Raw genomic sequence first — 16347 nt, forward strand, 5'->3', positions numbered from 1 at the left:
CTTTGTAGCTTTACCTCATCTAATCTCACCTTTTACTTCAGCCCACCTCACTTTGTGGCTTTACTTAATTTACAACCATATGTCATAAACGGCTGTGTAGCGCTGGCAGGATAGGACCCAAATCTATTGTCACATGCATGACTTAAACTCAAAGAACACAGCTTCATTTGCTGAACAAAAAAGCGATGCTAAACTATATAGGGAAATCTATGAATCTGAACATGTAGGGAAACACAGGGAGAATGACACAGGACAGAGGGAGACGCTGACATAATTACACAGAAGAATAACAAGGAAAGTGAGACCACACGGGGAACACAGCTGACATGAATTAACATGACACCACAGGTGAAGCACAACTAGACATCCTGAGACCTTCACAATAAAACAGGAAACGGAGGTACATGACAGAAGTGGAGGAAAGGCATAAAAAACAGAACAGCCTAGGCATTATAGGAATAAACTCAAGACTAACTAAATTAATTTAACAATAATCTATATGACATGAAAATGCAAGAACAGAACACTGGGTCAAATGACGCAGGACCATGACACCATAGGTAGCTGTCCTTCAATTTTTTTTGTACTTATCTTAACTTACTAGACTTCCATTTTCTTAACTGCTCACTTTGATATAAATTCAGTTTTATTTACATCATCTCAAGTTTTTCTCTCATCTGGTTGAAGAACCAATTAGCTCATGTCATTCCAAGACACACTCACTGCTCCACCTAGAGGATTGGTTAGACATTAGTGATTACCAAATTCCAGTCCTCGAGGACTTTTCCATGTGTCCCTGCTTCATCACACCTAAATATAATTTGTAGGTCATTAGAAAGACTCTACAGAACTTGACTGCATGCTAAAGCAGCAACCCCTAACCCTACTCAAGTAGGTTTAAGTAAATCTAAGTGTTTGGAAAAATGTACTTCTATTGCACCATGTTCATTCACTCATGAGCCGCTGTAACATGAATCAAATGGCTGAATTGCTGCCTCAGCATGCAGTCAAATCTATAGAAGCTGTGTCCTCCTCCTGAGGCCGCACTTGTAGACAGATTACGTCACAGCGATGCGCTCAAGGCCGTCCCAATTTGTAGACTCCTCCGAATCCGGCTGACAAATGCATCCTCCTTTTCCTCAGATTTGAAGCAGGGGTCGGGTGTATCCTTCGTGGCCCACCAAATCCCAGAATTCATAGCGTGGCCCAGCCAATTCCAGTTTCCAACAATGGCGGCCGCTACTAAGTTTTAAAATTACTCTTACTAATCTTTCTGGGTCACAAAATAAACTTTTAAGATATTTTGAGGCGAGAAAGTAGCTGTGTGAACTTCAAATATCTGCTTGGTTTATCAAGACAACACATATTTGCAAAAGTGCTCCGACGTTGTTGTAGATGTCTGTTAGCAACCTGCTCGATAGCTAGCCGGGGGGTTCAATGGTCATTTGAGTCGGTGAGAACAGCATACTCCCTGCTTCATTGTTTTCAGGCCCCCGCGGTCTTTCACTACTCAGGTTAAACATGATATACAAGTCGCTCGGATAACTTTTTGGTAAAAAATTTATTGTTTGGCTTTTTTCAGTGTTTTATTTGTTCCTGAGTAAATCAGTTTGGCTGAGATCAAAGTTATGAGATTAAATAAAACATTATTAATCCCTTGGGTTGGTTGTAACACACCCAAAAAGATTCCAGGTCTGACCAACCGTCTCAGCTGTGGGCAAAAAGATGACAGTCATAAAAATTCTAAAAGATAATTTATTGATACAATACTCAAAAGATAAAACAGTCCAGTGTCCCATTTGCAGATCAAGTTAAAGCACACAGTCCCAAGGCCAGAGCCAGCTGTGCCACAACGCCAGTTGCACTCCACACATCGTCTTCAATAGGAGGAGTTATCCTCTGAGACCAACCACCCTTCAAATAGATAGCCAGTGGTCACTCCAGCCTCTGCGACTCCGCTGCCTTTAGACTGTGGCATATAATAGGCCCTGGCCTGCACAGAGAGACAAAATTACACCTTCACTATATAATTCACATTGCAAAACCCATCCATCCCAAACATATCAGGCTTCATCACATTACAAACCTGCACAGAGAGACAAAATCACACAGCAGTTTTTGTAGTGTGGGCTATAAGTAGACCAGTGTATCAGTGCAATCAGTTACACCTGCCTCTAATTAGTCCAACCCCATTACAGCCATTAGCTCACCAAAAATGTGACACACACACAACCATTCACAACTCAGTGCAACTTCACACAATAATATGGAGTTGAATTAATACAGGCACATTAGTCTACCATGTTACAGGGTTCCTCCGGGATTTTCACACAGCTGAATAAACGTCAAACAGAAAACTGATTAAACAGAAGTGTGAGATGGTCAAAAAATTTACTCCAGCGTCCTGTTATATTTTAGATAGCAAGGAGCACCCGTAGACTGCGATGGCTCTGAAGGATGCGGCCTACGTTTTGGGACACGGCTAGAGTCTTGCTAATGACCTACTCATTTTATTCAGGTGTGCTGCAACAGGGACTCATGGAAACGTTGCAGGACACCGGCCCTCGAGGACTGGAGACCAAACAAGTCAGGGGTCTCAAAGTTCACAGCATATTCATCATTTTTGTGGACATTTTTCCATTTCACAGCATCAAAGCTCACAGTGTCACCAGATTCTTACTCCTGATCAGCAGAACAATTTGATTCAGTAACATCGTTAACCTAAAATTCTCAACGTTGATAAATGTAGCAGCACAAAATGATAATGAACTTCATGAAACAGCCAATGACGTGACAAGCTGAACATGTTGCACTGCACTTTTATCCTATTTGATGATGATGATGATAATCAAGTGGTCCTATTGGCTCTCTCCCATATTAGGAATACATGATTGAGGCCCTTCTGTCACCATATATCATATAAGACAGTGTATGATGTTCAGTGCTATGACTTGCTGGTGCTTTCACATATTTTCATGCTTCCAATGGTCGTAGTTCCGACTAAAACTAAACCAAACTTTCATTTGATGGTGAACAAGATTCATTTATTCTGGATATGACTGTTTACGAGCTTCTGTGACTTGATTAGTTTGTGAAATACAGCCATCCAAAGACAAGAACATATTTCTTTCTTCCTGTCTTTCACAGATCAGAGCAACCAGTGAACTGTGATGGATTAGGAACCAGATGAGCTTCTACAACCAGAGCTACTTAAATGATGTTACTTTCAACCTTTCCACCACAGGGCTCAGTGGGTGGCTTTAAAAAGTGTGAAACCTGCAGAGAAGTTCTTAATATTTTACAATAAAACATACTCATATCACATAAATAAGTTAAACACTAGAGTGTAGTCCGAGATACTTTACATGGGAAAATTATGAGACATTAAAGAGACACTTTAAACAACACGATGCAATATACAGAAAACCAGGAACATGAAGATGATGGGGCTATAACAGCGAGAATCATAAAGAAGCGGAAAACCTAAAGTAAAATGAGAAATGAAAGACAGATAACCTTCAAAGTAAGACAGGAAATAACCTAAAGACAAGATAGCAGAACTCATGACTCGAAGGGTAACACTAAGCAGCATCACAGAAGTGATGGAAGTCACTGACACTTAGATAAGACAGAAGGAACTCAAACTGTGGAGACTAGTAATATTAATATCATAAAAACTGAAACATAGTGTACTACTTTAACCTTTAATAGTGTGCCTCACCTCATGTGAAAGCTATCGCACTAGACTCTTGTGTGTTGTCTTGTGTATACCTTAAGTGTTACAACACTGCGCCCGGTCGGTCGGAGAAAGACCCGACCGACCCGCCAACCGGACCCTGGGAAGGGCAGTACAAAAGCAGCGGCGGTGGAGCGCCAATGCTACACTGTCACCATGATACGGAGGCGTGGGAGCGATACTTTTCTTCAGATCCACGTTACCAAAATGCATCACTAGAAAGTGAAACATCACTAGAACAACCATAAACCTAAAGCAGGAACTCAAAACCTTGACCAACGTTTTCTTTCAGCTGCTCCCATTAGGCCACATCATCTTCCTCCATCTCATCCTCTCCTAAGAATCTCTTCTGTAACATCAACCTTCTGCATGTCCTCCTTCACTACGTCCATGAACCTCCACCTACCTGGCAGCTTTGTCCAATATGTCCACCCCACCAACAGTAGGACAGTAAAACAAGAATAAATTAAAACTCAGATGGACCGTAAAAAAATCTTTTGCTTTTTTAAATTTTGTATTCTTGTCTAATATTACTAAGATCAGCATGTAGCACATGAATGAGTTTGCCTGAAACTGTAGCATCTACATTTCTTTTTGGCAAGATGTTGACTTCACCAACAGTCTGGTCACGTTATCGTACATGAATCTAGCTTCTTGTTTCAAAAATCCACTCGATATAGACATGTAGCAACGGCACGCAATTGCTGCTATGCAGAGACGCTCTGCAGGTACTGACACGCACTGCAAAATGCGAATCTCAGCTTTGATTTTGGGTCAAACTGTGCTGCTTTGATCGTGTCCATCACACACGTGCCTACTTTTCCTGCCGCTATCAATCTAAATTACACAAACGCAGGGACTTGTTACAACTGAACCCTGAAATGATATTTGGGTGCAGTGAGGTAATATTGGGGTGTATTTCACCTCAACTCATCAACTCGTTTCATTGTCAAAAATCAAAGAGTCTTAAAACACAGGTCTTACTGCTGGTTTGTGTAATTTACTGTAGGTTTTTTGTCTGTCTCAGATACAGGAGACTCCCGACATCACTAACTGGTGAATCACCAGTCATGGTTTTGTCAATTATTAGTGTTCATGAAGTTCACTGATTCAGTGACTGTCTGTGACTCATCAGCCACGAAATCCAATTGTGCAATTTCAAAGCAGAGATGACTGTAGCCTGAGCACTACGATGATGGAGCTCACAAAAGTGCAAACCTCTAGAGACAAACGGTGAACTTCATTAATCCTCTCAGGCTTTGAGCTTCACACAGATATAAGCCAACATTCTTCTTGAATGGTTTTTACCAATTTTTTTAACCCCTCAGTCGTAAAAGGCTGATGGGGTAATGTCGTCACCCTGCTGGGTCCCTTGAGAGCGAGGCAACACCGGAGCTTTAAATTGATACAGCTGGTGCTTCTACCAGAAATGCCGAGCAAGCTCGAATTTCAATGACCTTTACATGAAGAGGTTAAGTTTTCTGAAAATCTTGTGCATGCCAAAACTTTCAGAACGCGGCGACGTAAGATTTTAAAATTAATACACAGTGTTGGGAAGGTTACTTTTAACATGTATTCCATTACAGAATACAGAATACATGCCCCAAAATGTATTCTGTAACGTATTCCGTTACGTTACTCAATGAGAGTAACGTATTCTGAATACTTTGGATTACTTAATATATTATCATGCTGTTTACAACTACATGAATGTACTATTGCTGTGATTTATTACTGTTACTGAAGGTCCGCGGCTCCGAACCGTAGTAAAGGGACCTCTGGCTAATACGGTGGGTTCGTGTCGGGCTCGTAGCTGAAAACTAGCTTTACTTTGTTGTCTGGGTCAACTTTGCTAGCTAGAGACAGAGAGAGGCGTTGAAAGGCTGCTCCAACAGAACTTATTGTTTTTGGAGGAAAACACGAACACGGTGTACAGTCTAGTCTTAATAGCTTACTTACAACTGGGCTCGTCAGGCTCTCTTCTTGGCTGCAGTGGTTATTATTATATTTACATGCTTCCAGCTCCCGTTTTTGCTCGATGACAGCTCGTACTTTTCCTTTTTCTCCCTCCCTCGCTCACAGACACATAACGTGTATGGCAGTCCATTCTCCCTGCAGCACGGACTACACTGCCTATGATGCTACATTCTTTAGAGCTATACCTGTAGCATTCTGCCTATTAGCTTAGCACAACAACAACAACAGGCGCTCTCTCACCCAGGAAACACGCAGAGAGAGCGTCACCCTGTAACCATGGCAACCGTAACGCTGCCGCCTGGAACAACAGAACGTAGCTGTCAAACAAAACCCAAACAGTCCTGACCCGCCACAATATGAAACAGGGAAGTACCGCCGTGTAATCCATTTATTTCAACAAAGTAACTGTATTCTAAATACCACCTTTTTAAACGGTAACTGTAACGGAATACAGTTACTCATATTTTGTATTTTAAATACGTAACGGCGGTACATGTATTCCGTTACTCCCCAACACTGTTTATACAGCAGATATAGGTACAGGCTGAGGGGAAACACTGTAGGTCAGCAGCATTTTTTTTCCTTCACTCTTTAAGGTTTTGGTTAAGAAATATGAGAAATTATTAATTGTATGATCTGAACTAGAATTGATGCATTAAGAAAGACCAAGTTCAGGGATTTTCTTTTCTTTAGGGTTCAATGTGAGGTGGTCTCTGGCTGGGGAAGACAAAGCTGATGGCAGGTAGGTTTCCGGATATTTCCCAAAGGGGATACAGGCTTGTTTCGAGCTGACACGTAAGAAGAATGTAGAGAACAGAGAGAATCACAGGTGGGCAGAAGAAATGACAGGTTAATTAGTGATTCTTGGCTGTAGTTGTAAAAGTGAGCAGGGATGGTTGTGTTACCCTGAGAGAGACTGGTGACCTGTCTCGGTCCATAACAGCTGGGGGAGGCTTCAGCACCCGCTGAGATGGATAAAGCAGAAGATGTATGGATGTGAAACACATCTTTCTTTGTTGTCTCTGTACCAGGTGCAGATCTTAAGGGGTTATTATCTTAAAAGCAGCATTTCAGATTGAGGCCTGCAGAAAGAGAACTAGAACATCTGGAGGAGAACAGCAATAAAATGTCAGTATCTCCATGCTGTAGAGAAATGGAGCAGTTTAAGCACTTTTAAACATCTGATGACTCATGCCTGTGAACTGATGTTAAGAAAAAAGACGTTAGACTCAACACTGTTGGACCAGCGATGAGCTGGTTTAACGATTTTTGAGGTTTTGAGATAATACAATCAGGAGAACAGGCAGAGGAGGCATCCTTGTAACATTTGTCATCCTCAACATAACCTGCTATCTTCATTACCCATGATGCAGCTGTCCTCTTCACATATGTATAGCGGTGCATGCACTATGAGGTCTACACCCTCAGCTCTATAACCACAGATCTTGTTTTTTAGCATTTCAAATGTGTAGTCTGAAGTCTGGGTGACATTCTTTCACACAGCTCTCTCTGGCTTTAAACAATTTCCTCTGAATTTCCCAAAACTTGTAAAAAAGATAAAAGTGTAAAAAAAAAATCACTGGAGGGCTTCATAATTGTAAAAGAAGTTGTACCGCCAGAGTCTTTAAAAACATTTACACAAAAAAATACTCATTGTGGGAATGTTTGCTGTTTTTTACTTTTTGGAAAGTGGCTGCTGGAAGTTTGGACGGTTTCTTCCCACAGTCCAGAGACATGCTTGGGTTAAAGTCTTTAAAATTGTCATGGTTGGCTGTGTGGCAGGCAGAAATGCAGAACTCGGAAGTAAGACTTAAAGCGCAGCTTTATTGCTGGGAGAAACCTCGTACTAAATAAACCCACTAAAAGACAAACAAAGATCGTAACAGAGGAACTGAAACACTAGAAAAGAAACACTAAACTGGAGCAGGTGACTAAACACTAGAAACATGGACGCAGAACACACAGCTAGTCGAGGGTACGACGTGACACTGACCCAGAGAAACACAGGGCTTAAATACACAGACGGCAGTAATCAAGGGATGAGAGACAGGAGGGGAACACACCTGGGAGAAATCATAGCTGACGAGACAGGGGAAACTGAGCACACTCACATAAGACACAGACCTTCACAATAACACAGGAAACTCAGACACAGCGAACCAGACAAGACGCTGAACTGAACAGACAGATTCACAAACAGACGGGGTGACACCATAGACAGACAGAGATACAGACGCAGACTCAGAGGCAGACCGAAGAGAAGTCAAACAATAATAATCATCATAATAATAAACTAGAAAATGATAATAATAAACTTAAAGCGCTGGTTCACCGACCCAGGACCATGACAAAAATACTTTCCAAAATCTCCCAAACTTTGTCTTCTGGGAGACAGATTTGAGTTACTTTCAGACGTAACTAAAGCAGAATTCACTCTATCACTGCAAAATGTTTGTCTCCATGTGTTAGCCCTGTGACAGACTGATGATCTGTCCAGGGTTTATCCTGCCTCTCGCCCAGTGGTAGCTGGGATAGGCTCCAGCCCCCCCTTGCAACCCGGAAAAAGATAAGTGGAAGAGGATGAATGAATGGACAAATACACATAATTACATAAGTGTAGCAATGCAGTATAATCTGAATGTAGCGTAAAGCACTTTGTGGTCCTTAGGGACTAAGTAAAGTGCTATACAAATACAGGCCATTTACCATTTTATTGTAAAGTTGCAGATTAATGAGAAGTTTTCCTTCATGTCTGTAACTGCAGACGCTGGAAATCACACACACACCTGCTTGCACCACAATAACAATGGCACCCTGTGCGTGCCCGCAGCCATGCCCACTGTGGTTTCATCACAGCACTGAGAAGCTGACTAATTAAAGAAATGCTTCCGACGCGGCCAAAAAGTCCCGTGTTGAAACAAGTCGCTTGTTTTCCCAAACTGTATTTTATTGTGTCTAACACGTTCCTCAGTGTTATGGACAATAAATCTCTGTGTATGTGCTCATTATTCAAGTGGAAAGAAAAAGGAAGAAGAAGATGTAAAGGAAGAAACTGTGTCAGCACATTTATGAATGAACAAAAGGGTTACTTTAATGGCTAAATCGTCGACAGTGATGAATTCCCAGTTACGCAGTAAAGGTTATGAAGACTGTTTTTGTTGACAGATCTTGTAGATATAGAGATCTGTCATATATAGTTCATGGCAGTAGTACTTAAATCTTAAAAGTTAGTCATAGCTCGCTGCCAAATAAACAAATGTAGAAGGTGAATAAATACAGGAAAAACTTAAAAGTAGCATTACAGGCTTGGATAGATTCTTAGCCACTGTACCACAGATTTATATGACTCTTTTGGGTTCTTACATACAAAGCAATGTATGTATATAACATTTTTGTTTACACTGTTAATTCCTAATAAGCATCATCTGGGTAGGTGCAGCATAAACAGATGTGTCAGCAGAAGACGGGTTTTTAATCCACACTGCTCAAAACCATAAAGGGAACGCTTAAACAACACAATGTAACTCCAAGTCAGTCACACTTCTGTGAAATCAGACTGCCCACTTAGGAAGCAACACTGTTGTACAATCAATTTCACATGCTGTTGTGCAAATGGAATAGACAATAGGTGGAAATTATAGGGAATTAGCAAAACATCCCCAATAAAGGAGTGATTCTGCAGGTGGTGACCACAGACCACTTCTCAGTACCTATGATTTCTAGCTAATGTTTTGGTCACTTTTGAGTGCTGGCGGTGATTTCACTTTAGTGGTAGGATGAGACGCAGTCTATAACCCACACAAGTGGCTCAGGTAGTGCAGCTCAACCAGGATGTCACATCAATGCGAGCCGTGGCAAGGTTTGCTGTGTCTGTCAGTGTAGTGTCCAGAGCATGGAGGCGCTAGCAGGAGACAGGCCAGTGCATCAGGAGACGTGGAGGAGGCCGTAGGAGGGCAACAACCCAGCCGCAGGACCGCTACCTCTGCGTTTGTGCAAGGAGGAACAGGAGGAGCACTGTCAGAGGCCTGCAAAATGACCTCCAGCAAGCCACAAATGTGCATGTGTCTGCTCAAACGGTCAGAAACAGACTCCATGAAGGTACCATGAGGGCCTGACGTCCACAGGTGGGGGTTGTGCTTACAGCCCAACATCGTGCAGGAAGTTTGGCATTTGCCAGAGAACGCCAAGATTGGCAACTTTTCCACTGGTGCCCTGTGCTCCTCACAGATGAAAACAGGTTCACACTGAGCACATGTGACAGACGTGAGTCTGGAGACGCCGTGGAGAACGCTCTGCTGCCTGGTGGGTGGTGGGTCAGTAATGGTGTGGGGTGGGGTTTCTTTCGGGGGGGCGCAAATCCCTCCATGTGCTCGCCAGAGGTAGCCTAACTGCCATTAGGTACCGAGATGAGATCCTCAGACCCCTTGTGAGACCATATGCTTGTGCGGTTGGCCCTTATGCAAGACAATGCAAGACCTCATGTGGCTGGAGTGTGTCAGCAGTTCCTGCAAGACAAAGGCACTGATGCTGTGGACTGGCTCAACGTTACTCACACCTGAATCCTGAGCACATCTGGGACATCATGTCTCACTCCATCCACCACGTTGCACCACAGACTGTCCAGGACTTGGCGGATGCTTTAGTCCAGGTCTGGGAGGAGATCCCTCAGGAGAGCATTCGCCACCTCATCAGAAGCATGCCGAGGCGGTGTAGGGAGGTCATAGAGGCACGTGGAGGCCACACCCACAACTGTGCCTCATTTCGACTTGTTTTAAGGACATTACATCCTCCCTGGGTTGCTAAATTGTATTTTTATTGATAATATTTGTATGATTTTTGTTGACAGCACATTCAACTTTGTAAAGAATAAGAATATTTAATTCATTCAGATCTGCAATGTCTTATTTTTGTGTTCCCTTTATTTTATTTTTTTTCTTTGAACAGTGTATTTTTAAATGTGCTGTTTATTATCATTAGTTATTTAAATGCTGATGTCAGCACCTTTCTTTCTTCGGGACAGGTAAACTCCTCTTACCTGCGCATGGTTCATGGTCTCTGGGATGCTGCAGATGGCTCAATGCTGCCCCCTTGTGTCAGCAGGGAGGAGAACATCCATGTAGCTCCTAAATTACTGAAAGGATTTCGAGTTTGCTACAGAAATAAAATATGGAGTTTATAGTTTGTAATGCCATAATTTTTTTGAATGTTAAGATTTGGTATTACATAGCAAATAAATGACCAATCAGACTCACTGGCCACTTCATTAGTTGCACCTTGATGGTGTTAATATCAACACTTCACCTCAGAGGCATCCGATGGAAGACAAAACACTGCTCAGGAGACCATTTAACTCTTTCTCTTTCACATTACTTCCAGAAGGGAGATGTGTCCTGCATGACACGCTGCTGCGAATCTCAAAATGGTGATGTGTCCCTGACATTTTTATTACAGAAGCTGTCTCATTCTAGTCTAAACAACAGTGTCTCCGTAACTTTCCACTTGAGATAGTCCCCTCTTATCTACACTTTTCCCAGGCAAGTGAGAGTGAGAGTCTGCAGCCTTCTACTCCCCAAGGACACAGTTAAGTCAGCTTAATACTACACTATATAACTTTATAACACTTATTAATAAAAAAGCATGGCATTATTGAGGCACTGAAAATTATTTATTCCCAAAACTAGTTGTAGGATGGATATCCTAAAACTGCTAGAAACATTACTCAGAGATTCTGGTATATATTGACATGACAGCATCACACAGTTGCTGCAGTTTAGTTGAACATCCATTACAGGAATCTCACCCTAAAGGTTCTCTGATGGATTGAGATCTGGTGACCGTGAACTCATTGTTATGTTCAAGAAACAGATTTGAGGTGATCTGAGCTTTGTTACTTGGTGCATTATCCTGCTGGAAGCAGACTCAGAAGATGGGCACAGATAAAGGGACAGATAGGGGTAGGCTGTGAAATTCTCAGTTGGGACTAAGTCACCACATTGTGACTTTACTTTCTAAATGTCACTGCAGAAATCGGAAGGAAGTGTTGTTTTTCCAAACATCTGTCATTCAGCCTGAGTTTCCTACACTTAGCTGGCATGTGGTGTAATCTTCTGCTGTAGTCCATCTGTACACATGTTGACATGTTGGGTGTTCAGAGATGCTCTTCTATATACCTCGGCTGTAATGAGTGGTTATTTGAATGACTTTGATGTTGCCATCCTGTCAGTTAGAGTCAGTCTGGTGACCCAGACTTTCTCCTCTGACCTCTGACATCAGTGAGGCATTTTCACTAAGAGAACGCCGCTCACTGAAGGCTCGCTTTTGTCTTTCTCAGACCGTCCTGTGTAAATTGTAGAGATGGATGTGGAGAAATCACAGTAGATCAGCAGTTTTAACCAACTACGTCACATTCAAAGCCACTCAAATCACATTTACTCCTCATTCTGATGCTCAGTTTGAACTTCAGCAGGTTGTTTTGATCAGATCCGTGTGAGTAACTGCGTTTGAATAACTGCCGTGTGAAAAATGACGACCCACAAAAACTACAACACTATGTACCACTAGAGGGCAGCACAAACCTTGGAGTCATGCCTAAATGCAAGGATAAGCTGCATGAAGAATATTTCCACACCACACTGGCAGACACATGCACAACGGCTGTATCCCAATTCAGGGTCTGCAGCCTTAAAGTACGCAGCCTCAACGATCCTCAAGGGCCGCGTACTTAAAGACCGCTAAGGCCGGAAGTGCGAGGCTTGTGAAATGGGACGGTCTAGCCTCCGTCGCGCTGCCCAGGTTGCCTAGCAACCATGATACTAACAGCTGGAAACGTTTCATACAGCTTTGTTTGACAGAAATGAAGGAGAAAATCTTTTGTTCATTTGTTTGTTGGTTTCTACATGAGCTTTGATCATTCTTTGATTAAGCTCAGCTATTGAACGGCGTATATTTTAAAGTAAAGGCTTTAAAACCAAGTTAGTACAAACGTCACTAATGTCACATAACTTTGCCGACATGTGGCCAACAGTAATGTTTTAATGTTCTTCGTTATTAAACATTTGCACATAAATAAGTGACATAATATTCAGTACTTACTTAAAGTTTACTCTTCGGGCGCCCCTCATCCGCTGTTTTTTTCTGCAAAATTATCCACACCCACCGCCGCGCTATGCATTCTGGGATATGTTGGGCCACGAAGTCTACATCGCCACGTCCTTAAAATTCAGGGAAATGAAGGACGCATTTGAGGGCCGCATTTCGAGCAGCCTTCGAATTGGGACAGCCTTCGTCGTAATCGGCCTTAAAATGCGGCCTTTAAGGCTGCAGACCCTGAATTGGGATACAGCCAACAATTCAGAAACACACACACAAACGGAAACCTTTACACACAACACAAATTGATTATTAAACCTAAACTTAGTGTGTTCTGAGTGTTCTACAGTTATAAGCTAAGTATATACAGATATTATACGTGTATGGACTGAAAAATTCCATTTATTATTTTTTAATGTCACCTCATTTTGAATTGGATGAAACAAAAATCATCTAAATATTTCAAAAACTTGAGACAGAGAAGTTGTGTAAGGCTGAAAAACAAAAAGTAAGCAAAAATAAAGACATGTTGTAAAAAGAGCTTCCTCATTTATTTTTTTTTCACCGAATATTTGTATATGTGTATATGGGCGTCAGAATGCACATTTGTGTCTGTGTGTGCCTGTTCGTCTCTGTCTATATGTCAGGTCAGGTCTTAGACTCCACCCTTCTGGGAACATCTCAGGCCCTCCAAGGTATGGAGGCCTATCTCCCCTCACTCCCTGCCGGTGGCTGATGCCCTCAGACGCCGGTGCGTTGGTAGTTCTTGGTGTCTGGGGCTGGGCGCTCAGGCATGTACCAGCTCACTCTCCGTGGCTACTTGGCAGGGCCTGGCATCTGTGGCTCGGTTGGGCCCCTTCCGGAGGGTGGGGCCATCAGGCCTCTGGGCCATCAGGCCTCTGGGCCATCAGGCCTCTGGGCCGGCTCAGTCCACTCTGGTGTGGCTGGCTGCTAGCAGAGCCCGCGGGCACGTCACTGCAGCCCCTCTGGCTTCTGCTCCGTGGCTGCTAGGTGACCCCTCGTTTGGGGCTCTCCTCAGCTCTTCCCAGGAGGGTGGCACGGTTGCCCCTCCGATGGTCCTCCTTGGGCTCTCGCACTCTGGGGCCTCTTGATGTCTGAGGGCTGGATCTCCTCCATGCCTGCTTCATGCCCTGGGGGACGGGGCTATGGCTCCCCACACCCTCTAGCAGACCGTTACATGGAGAAACCTTTTGAATACAAGTGTTGATCCACACAGGTGTTCACAGACACAAAGGTGACCAGGTGGGAAAATAGTTCAAAGTGTTGTTTTAATGTAAGCTGCCAGGCAATTTAATGGATGCATATTTTATCATTCACACTAACTCAAACACTCCTGCAAATTCTAAAAAGGCTTTAGCCCTTAGCAGCAGCATATGACACTCTGAGCTGTCATATCAGAATTGCAACAGTTGCTCTTCACTCTTAATACTTAACCCTGCTCTGAATGTTTTTGGTGTGTTGCTCAAAAAGAAATAAATTCATAAATGTTTAGCATGTGATATAAATCATTTGTACAACTCTCTTCCAAAATCAGATTTTAATTGTGTTTTTAAATATTTTGTTATTATATTCTGCTTTTTAAAAGTTTTTCCAGAGCATTTCAAGTTTTTGAGAAATAAGTTTTGTACCCTGTCATTTAATGTTTTTCAGGTCAGTTTTAGTTAAAATATACTTTACTATTTCTAGTGTCTGTATAATTCATAGGTCATACAAATGCAGTGATGTGATTACAGGACAGTCAGGGTAAAAACCGAACACAACCTTACTGTTTTCATTGGAGTTAGGTCGGTCAGGAGCTGCTAATCAAAGGCGTTTGAGTCCCTGAACATCAGCAAGTATGAGCACTCCTATAAATGCATGAGGCTTTTTCAGTTTGCTGGTGTGGAGCATTCAGGTGTGTGTTTGCACATCTTCACTTCTCTGAAGATTAATCCTGAGGACAGATCCTTCGGTGCTCAGAGAAAACGCAGCTGTAAAAAATACTCACAAACCTGCACCTAAATAAGTCCACCGTGGTTTGAGAAACGAATAATAGTTTTTACTTATAAAGAGAGTTCTACAAACTGCTGAATCATAAAGTCTACAGTGGTAGACATTTTGCAACTTGATGGTGTCATGAACTCTAGCGTGACCTGATTGGCTCATAGGACAGGGGAAAAAAAACAGGAAGTGATTTCATATACAGATATTTCTCAAAAGCAGTGGAATGGAGGGAAGGAGAAATACCCAAACCTGAATAAATGTTTCAGTTTGCTGTTTCAAAAAACTTAATTCTAAATCCAAACAAAAATTAAATTAATAAGTCACACTGTAAATATCACAGTGCAGTGTTTATTGTCTCTAATTAAAAAGTGGATTTTTCAGAGAAATTAATTACATTTCCCTCTTATTTTAGAGATTACGAGTGTTTTGTATACCTTAAGCTTTACTGCTTGTGGACTATTGACAGAACATTTCTCCTTGTTTCTTACAACAAAAGCATATTTAGCTTAGTTTCTTTAGCATCTCTTTAGGTCTTCACCAATACAGTGGGGCAAAAAAGTATTTAGTCAGCCACCGATTGTGCAAGTTCCCCCACTTAAAATGATGACAGAGGTCAGTAATTTGCACCAGAGGTACACTTCAACTGTGAGAGACAGAATGTGAAAAAAAAATCCATGAATTCACATGGTAGGATTTGTAAAGAATTTATTCGTAAATCAGGGTGGAAAATAAGTATTTGGTCACCTCAAACAAGGAAAATCCCTGGCTCTCACAGACCTGTAACGTCTTCTGTAAGAAGCTTTTCTGTCCCCCACTCGTTACCTGTATGAATGGCACCTGTTTGACCTCATCATCTGTATAAAAGACACCTGTCCACAGCCTCAACCAGTCAGACTCCAAACTCCGCCATGGCCAAGACCAAAGAGCTTTCGAAGGACACCAGGAAAAGAATTGTAGACCTGCACCAGACTGGGAAGAGTGAATCTACAATAGGCAAGCAGCTTGGTGTGAAAAAATCAACTGTGGGAGCAATCATCAGAAAATGGAAGACATACAAGACCACTGATAATCTCCCTCGATCTGGGGCTCCACGCAAGATCTCATCCCGTGGGGTCAAAATGATCATGAGAACGGTGAGCAAAGATCCCAGAACCACACGGGGGGACCTGGTGAATGACCTGCAGAGAGCTGGGACCAAAGTAACAAAGGTCACCATCAGTAACACACTACAGCGGCAGGGAATCAAATCCCGCAGTGCCAGACGTGTTCCGCTGCTGAAGCCAGTGCATGTCCAGGCCCGTCTGAAGTTTGCCAGAGAGCACATGGATGATACAGCAGAGGATTGGGAGAATGTCATGTGGTCAGATGAAACCAAAGTAGAACTTTTTGGTATAAACTCAACTCGTCGTGTTTGGAGGAAGAAGAATACTGAGTTGCATCCCAAGAACACCATACCTACTGTGAAGCATGGGGGTGGAAACATCATGCTATGGGGCTGTTTTTCTGCCAAGGGGACAGGACGACTGATCCGTGTTAAGGAC

General features: G+C 42.5%; 2 protein-coding genes across 2 annotated transcripts in view; one reads left to right on the top strand and one right to left on the bottom strand.

The window, feature by feature from the left end:
- Positions 1-5713, bottom strand: part of LOC102777167 (serine/threonine-protein kinase SBK2) — a 44145-nt gene extending 38432 nt beyond the window's left edge. Inside the window, exon 1 of the mRNA XM_087834917.1 lies at positions 5696-5713. The gene's annotated coding sequence lies outside the window, so the exon portion shown is untranslated. The remainder of the gene's footprint in view (positions 1-5695) is intronic.
- Positions 1-16347, top strand: part of LOC102781013 (N-formyl peptide receptor 1-like) — a 76462-nt gene that overhangs the window by 42553 nt on the left and 17562 nt on the right. The window lies entirely within an intron of this gene.

The sequence above is a fragment of the Neolamprologus brichardi genome, chromosome 22 (assembly GCF_056152115.1).
Source record: "Neolamprologus brichardi isolate AB-2024 chromosome 22, ASM5615211v1, whole genome shotgun sequence".
In the NCBI taxonomy this organism is placed as follows: domain Eukaryota; kingdom Metazoa; phylum Chordata; class Actinopteri; order Cichliformes; family Cichlidae; genus Neolamprologus; species Neolamprologus brichardi.